The 7934-nt window shown below is 39.2% G+C and overlaps 1 pseudogene; it reads right to left on the reverse strand.

The window, feature by feature from the left end:
- Positions 1 to 6988, reverse strand: part of LOC103082843 (40S ribosomal protein SA-like) — a 73731-nt pseudogene extending 66743 nt beyond the window's left edge.
- Between the last annotated feature and the right edge of the window lie 946 nt (positions 6989 to 7934).

Genomic DNA, 7934 nt, shown 5'->3' on the forward strand with positions numbered 1-7934 from the left:
TCTTTCCCTCACCTACTTCTAACCTAGGCAATCTTGCTGAACTTTAAATCTACTCACAAGCTGCCTTAGATCATTTTGTTTTAACAGAGAGGGTTATAAGTTTGTTGTTGTTGAGTTTTTTAATGTTCTTAGATGATTTTAAAGCTCTTTGTAGCTTAATTTTGATGGCCATGTCATATTCTAATATATGATAATGTACTTGCCTTTACTGGTGTTGGACATACACATATTATTCCATTTATTTTATCATAAAAACCTAGGCACATAAATCTTTATTTTGCATTTCTGCAAATTCCTTATGGTAGAGTCCTAGATTTATTGGAGTCAAAAGGTATAAGCATTTTAAGACTCATGATAAATGTTGCCAAATTTCTTTTCAGAAACATGGTACTGATTTATGTTCCTACCGGTCACGGTGATCATTTCATTATACCCTCACCAGTACTAGCATTCTTGTTTTATCATTTTTTTCCAACTGGATAGACAAAGAATGTTTCATCTTAACTGCATCTCTTTGGACATTTGTGAATATGACATTTTTCACATATTCATTAACTATATGTAAACTGCATCTCTTTGGACATTTGTGAATATGACATTTTTCACATATTCATTAACTATATGTACTTTTCTTTTTGTGAATTGTCTATTAAATATTTTTCCCCATTCATCTGTTGAGGTATTCATGTTCTTGGTCATTTTATCTGTTTACTTGAGAAATTTATGGCAGTAATTTTGTGTAATGTTTACTAGAAATAATTTTCCAGCTTGATAATTGTCGTTTTATTCTGTTTCCCTAAACTATACTAGCAGTAGAAATAAACTGAAAACATCATTGTTCCTTTCTGGTGTCTTTTACTTTCTGGGAAAACTAACCCCTCTCCACCATCCACATTTTTTTTTTCTCAAAATGTATTAGTTGCCCACGCGCCACAACTACTGAGCCCGCGCACCTAGAGCCCGTGCTCCCCAACAAGAGAAGCCACCGCAACGAGAAGCACGCGCATTGCAACGAAGAGTAGTCCCTGCTCGCCGCAACTAGAGAAAAGCCCACACACAGCAACACAGCCAAACACAGCCAAACATAAATAAATAAATTTATTTTAAAAAATGTATTAGTTACTTTTGCTGGTTGTCCTCTAGCTGCACTTTAGAATGATTTTGTCATATTCCAGAAATAACTCTATTGGGATTTTGATTGGAGTTATAGTATAATTATAAATTAATTTGGTAGGCAATTGACATCTTTATAATATTCAGTTCTCCCATCCAAGAACACGGTATGGTTCTATTTACTGAAGTCTTCTTTTATACTTTGTAGTAAAATCTTGTCATTTATTCATATAAATCTCTCAAATTTCTTAAGTTATTCCTAGGTATTTCATCTCTTTTGTTTCTATTGGGAGTGCAATCTTTTTTTCTGTTATGTTTCCTCACTCATTATAGTTAGTAAATAGAAAATCCGGTAATTTTCAGATATTTATCTTAACATGTATGCATGTATCTTTCATATATTAAGTCATTCTTCTCACTCTTTTATTCATGTCAACACTTTCTTCCTTTGGCTTTCCAGACCGGAGCTTTCCAGTTGGTGCGCTGCGTGTGGTCCACTGCTGTGCCGAGAGGGGGACTCAGGTGCTCTATAAGACACTGACTGCCCAGCAGTCAGGGAGGGTCTGGTGCGGCCACTTGTAACTAGTCACCTACATTCAAGAAGCTCCTTGGAGGCTCGAGAGAGAGCCCTAAGCAGAGGAGCTCTGATTGTGTAAGATCACTATTAGCAATAAGCAGAACTGGCCACATCCCGCACACCTCGCTTTGCGGTAACCTGTTAAACAAGCTCAAGGGTGCCCTCCAGCCAGGATGCCCCCTCTGTGCCAGCTGCAGAGCACATCTCTGCCTTGTGGCCCTAGGACCATGGAACTGCTGGAGGGGTTTGGGTACCAGGTGCCCATGGTGCCCAGATCACAGTCCAAGGGGACTCAGGTCAGGCACTTCACGGGTGGCAGCTTGGAATGTTGGTCGTGACACAGGAGATGCTGCCACGTATTTGTGCTGATGGATTCTTTTAGTGACATTCAAGCTACTTGCAAGGTGACTGCTCTAATAACACCTGTCTTTTCCTCACATTAGAGCTTCGTCACTACTTTGAAGTACATGATATGAAAAAGCTATATTGTTTTGAAAAATCTATTTGCATCATCACAACAAATTGCAATATCACATCTGTCTATAAAGCAGAAACTAACACACCATTGTAAAGCAATTATACTCCAATAAAGATGTTAAAAAAACAAAGAAAAAAGAATGAAAAAACTGTTAGATTTTCCTGGCAACTATTATAAATTTTTTAAATTAAATTAAATATTTTAAATTAGCAATTTATATGAACAAAGTTTCTCATTCGTGTTGACTAGCAAGAGATGATCATTAAAAAGTCAACACCAAGAAATGCTGATGACCCCTTATATAATCTTATATTAATCTCATATTAAAGATTTAGGCATATAATCTTATATTAAAGTTATGTCCAGAGAAGTAAGCCTAAGTATCTAGGTAAATAATCTGAGAATATTTTACATGGAAGTTTTATATAAATTCAATATTGAATATCTTTTGTAATACATTATGTTTTATTTTTATTATCATAATTATATAATATAAAAACACACTAAAATTTTTTCACCAAGCCACAGAAAATTGCCTCCAAATCCCCTACGGCTTACTCCAATATATCTTATAGATACTGACATTTTCTTCAAGGGCCATGTGTGGAAAAGGGCTGAGAATCTCTGTTTTAGAACAGTAAACATATCATCTGCAAACCATGATAATCATGCACTTTCTTTTGTAATAGACTTCTTGTCTCTGCTTTAAGCCATTGCAACAACAAACACGTCCACACAAAAAAAGAAAAAACACACAAAAAAACCAACTGTGGGTTTGATCCAGTCACTTCCTGTGCCATCAGGCATCCCATTTTTCTCCTGAACCATTAATCTCTTCCTCTCCTGGGCACCTTCCCTTCAGCTTAAAAGAACAGGATTAAATTCTCCATCTGAAAAAGGAAGGAATATTCCATCAGCTTTGCATTCTCAAGCAAGTATTTTAGCTCTCACCTTCTGTTCATCACCAAACTTTGTCAAAAAATGTTTATGCTGACTTCTCCTCCTCCTTCTGCCCTCATTTACTCCTCAGTTTACAGTAGTCTGGCTCCTGCTCTGGCCATGCTACCAAAATCATCTCAGATGATCATCTCCTTTGTGCAAAACGTTATGGTCTCTTTTCAGTCCTCATCATCCTTGGCTTCTTTGCCGACCACCCTGTTTCCCCATTTTTAAAAGCTATCATTTATTCAGCACTTCTTGTGATTCAGGAATTGTGCTAAGTGCTTTATTTAGATTACTGAATTCAATCTTCACGATAGCCTTATTTTAGATAAGCCTTACTCTACCCATTTTACAGATGAGGAAAGTGAGACTCAGAAACATAAGCAAAATTCCCCTAGGTCTCACAGTAAGTAAGGGGTAGTACTGGGCATTCATATGTCCAAAATCTTTTCAATCCCTTGTTGTCTTCTATGAAATTTTGTTTGCCTTGTTCTTTGTTCTTATCCTGTATCTCTGTGGCTTGTTTCCAAAGTTAGGGAAATTTTCGGGAATTCCCTGGTGGCCCAGTGGTTCGGACTCCAAGCTCCCACTGCCAAGGGCCCGGCTTCAATCCCTGGTCGGGGAGCTAAAAATCCCACAAGCCACGTGGTGTGGCCAAAAAAAATTTAGGGAAATTTTCACTCATTATTCTTTCAAATATTTTTTCTGAAGTTTCCTCCTTCTACTCTCTTTCTGGGACTCTGATGGCATGAATGTTAGATCTTTTGGTATGCTCCCACAGGAGAGAGAGGGGCTATCCTCTTCCTACTGTCACCAAATCTTTTTTTTTTTTTCCTCTGTTGCTCAGATTGGATAATTTTCATTGATTTGTCTTCGCATGTACTGACTTTTTCTTCTGTTATATCCATTCTGCTATTCAGTCCATCTGGGGAACTTTTTATTTTGGTTATTGTATCTTTTTAGTTCAGTATTGTATCTGGTTCTTTTTATATCTTCTATTTCTTTGCTGAGACTTTCTATCTTTCCATTCATTTCAAGACTGCCTACCTTTACTTCTTGGAGCATTTCTATAATAGCTACTTAAAAGTGATAATTCCAAAATCTGTTGGCTGCTGTCACTTATCTTGTCCCCTGTGAGTTGACATTTCCCTGGTTCTTTGTGTGATGAGTAATTTTGGATTGTACCTTTGATACTCTGATTGTTGTGTAATGAGATTCAGGTTCTTGTTTATATCCTATGGAGAATTTTGATATTTCTGTCTTAGCAGGCAATTGATCTGGTTGGGTTCAGGTCACAAGTTCTGACCCGCCTTCTATGGGTTGCAGTTCTAATGACAGTTTGGTTTTCCGAGTCTTTGCAGGCTATTGGGATCTGTGCCCTGTATGTGCCATCCAGTGACCAGTGTGGGACCAGCATGGTGGCCTGTCCCATACTTCAGTTCTCATAGTCTTTGGCAATCTACTTAGGGCCATGTCTATACACGTACAGGCCAAGGATGACCTCAGGGATTCATAAACAACTTGATGAAGTTGATTTCCTGAACTCTTCTCTCTCCACGATCATCTTATCTTTTCAGTTCCGTGGGGCTTCCCTTTACAGTCTGGGTGTTTAGCTACCTGATTCTGCTGTCCACTTCCTACAACATGGAGTGTACATTCCCAGAGATGGACTAGGCACTCGATATGGTAGGATCAATTAAGTGCCATGTCCACCCCTGGACCAGTGACAGTCACAGGGGGGTCTCCTTGAGCTGATGGCTTACACCAATTAGGACACTCCTAAGGGACTGAGGATGATTGACATTTGACAAAACTGGGCTCTGTGAAGAACAGAGACATGGCCGTTCGGTAGACAACCAGTAGTGTTTAGCCAGTGCTTCTTTCCTCCTTTTCTTCCCTAAACCACTAAATGTCAGCACCACCCTCCCAATCACTCAAGCTTAAAACCTCAGAGTTTTCTTCCCCTCTGTGCTTCTCCTCACCATCCTGTAAACATCCAGGCAGATGCTCAGCCTAAACATGCCTCCTCATCAAGGCCTCTCTCTTTGATCCTCTCTGTCCAGCCACATTTTAATTTTAATTAAAAAAAAACTTTTGGCCGTACCCCGTGGCATGTGGGATTTTAGTTCCCCGACCAGGGATCAAACCCACACCTCCTGCATTGGAAGCACAGAGTCTTAACCACTGGACCACCAGAGAAGTCCCCTAGCCACATTTTAAAGCTCTCCTTTCCTGCTTCAGATTTCCCTTCTCTGTGGTTAGCTTCTAAAAGCAGAGAGGAACTGATCATCAAACTCCCCTGGCCTACAGAAGAAAGTCCTCAGCACTGTGACCAAGGCCTCCCCGCATCTGCCCTAACTTCTATGCCTAGAGTCACACGACACCCCTCTACCCCCCAACACTCCACCAGCTACATTGGACTAAAAGTCAGTCCTTAAACATACCCTGCATTTTGTGCATTTTGTTCCAGCTGTGTCCTCCTAAAAGACCCTTCTACGCAATCACAGGATTCAAGGCTCAGCTAAGACACCATGAAGACTGAGACCACACAGAGGTAGCATTCATCTCCCTTTCCCCCGAGGCCTTGTGGACCTTTCTACTGTAGCTCTTGATCGCGATGCCTTGAGTTGCACTGTTGTCTCCTTCACTACAGCATGAGCTACTTAAGATGTGAGACCCATTCTCATTCTCTTTTGTAGCCTCTGCACTTCCTCGCCCAGTACCTCAGACACAGTAGATACTGAAGACATGGTTGTTGCATTAGATTCAGTTAAATGGACTTGACTCTATAGCCTCTGGTATAACATTCTTGGGATCAAAGCAATCTAGAAAAATAATTTTCTCCTTTTACTAGGCTTCTGTGGGTGTTTTATTCAGAAAGGCATTTAATAGAAATTTTTCTCTCCCCAACGTAGGTGAGCTGGTTGTTCACCTCTATGCCACTATAGCTCCCTGTACCCCTCATTTTATATCATTCATCATTTTTCAATTACTTGATTAGTATCTGTTCCCCCCACCTCACGCTTTCATATCATTCTTTGAAGGCAGGGACTAATCTTTCTTTTTCTCCACTGTATGTCTGACACCTACCACAGTTTCAGGTTTGCAGAAAGCATCCACAAGTATTTATTCTTTGAATGGAGTTGAGTAAATAAGAGCTACTGAGAAGAGATAAACGGAGGTTTATTGCATTGCAAACTGCAGTGATAAGAAATAAATTCAGACATCTAGAGTCAACTGACCAACAGAAAAAAGAAAACACCATATATAGTCTATGTTTATCAAGACAACCTTTGCCTTTTCCTTCCCCCATTCTCTTTCTCCCTCTTTCTTAACTTCTCCAATTCTTTATTCTCCCTCCTTGTTTGTACATGGGGATGGGGCTGCCAGTTGTCCCCTCATTTCCATTCTCATCTTCTTACACGTGAATAGAGTTTTTAGCTTGTCATAAGGCCACCTAAGTAAAGTTGACATTTCTTAGCCCCCTTTGTGGCTTGGTGTAGCCATTTGACTAAGTTCTGGCCAGTGGGATGTAAGTAGAATGAGGTATGCAACTTTGGGACCATACCCTTGAGAGAAAGCAGTGTGCTCTCCCCTTCCATCTCTCCCCTTCCCAACAGCTGAAATGCAGATGTGCTGGCTGGAGCCAGAACAGTCACGTTGGCCCACAAAGTAGAAGGTGCATGTTAAGTGTAGTAAGAAGATCAAAGAAGCCGGATCCCTAACTCCACGTAGCCACCAGACCCACCCTGGCTGCTTCTACCCACATTGTTAGGAAAGTGATCTAGAGAAATGTCTATTTTATTAAACTTTGTCTGTAAAATAACACCCATACTTACCTCCTTAATAATATAATGCATGGCCATCTTTATGGCCATTTTTCCCAATAGAAAGGAAAAAAAAAGGTAAAGGTACCTTTGAAAAATCCTACTCCCATAGACCAAAACTCTTGGCTATACACCATGTGACAATACTTCTATCATCTGGAACCTACCTCCAGAAGAGAATGATATGGGCTGTCGGTGCACAATTTCTCATTTCCAAAGGATAATATGTTACCACAAAGGAATTAATGCAAGCAAAAGACATTTTGCAAAACTGTTATGTCTTGCTCTGTGTCTTGAAAAATTATGGATACTTGCTACTTTGGGATATTTCTATTAAAAAATAAAGTTGACCTTTCAGTGTCTAAATGAGAAAGGAAATGTTATAATTGGATGTCTACTGAGAATCATCTTGGTTATAAGAAAAGGGTTAGCCTGTATGCATTTGGACTTTTGGGACAAAAGAAAAACATTACTGATTATTATTTAATGTTACCTTGAGTAGATAGCAAAAGGGATTCTATTGAAAAAGCCCTTTGAATTATGTTTGTCTCTCAGAGTTCTGAATCTTTCATTCACTTCTCAATAAAAATAAGTAACTACTTAATTTATGGTCTGGCAAAGCGAGGGCAATTATTGGCCCAGAATCCCCCTAAAACACCTAGAGTAAGTACTGAAATGTGTGCATTTCGTTAATTTAGCCACTGAGAGCTTACTTTGATTACTTACTCATATTTCTGCAACTTTTCAAACTTATTGATGACAATAACTTCATATTTTGTATTTTTTTTAAAAAAGTAGTCTCTTAGCATTCTTAGATTTAACCTCATGGTTTCTAATATCCATGAAAAACTTGGGAAGTATATGGTATGATATTACATAATTACTGCAGTTCACAATGGAAATGGTATCCTAGAACGATCTATTTGACAGTTCACAACGGTCTGGGAACGTTCAGGATCTCACCTCTCAGCATTATGACTGTCCTGTCTCTTCAGCA

This window comes from Lipotes vexillifer, unplaced genomic scaffold (genome assembly GCF_000442215.2).
Source record: "Lipotes vexillifer unplaced genomic scaffold, Lipotes_vexillifer_v1.1 scaffold641, whole genome shotgun sequence".
Taxonomy (NCBI): Eukaryota; Metazoa; Chordata; class Mammalia; order Artiodactyla; family Lipotidae; genus Lipotes; species Lipotes vexillifer.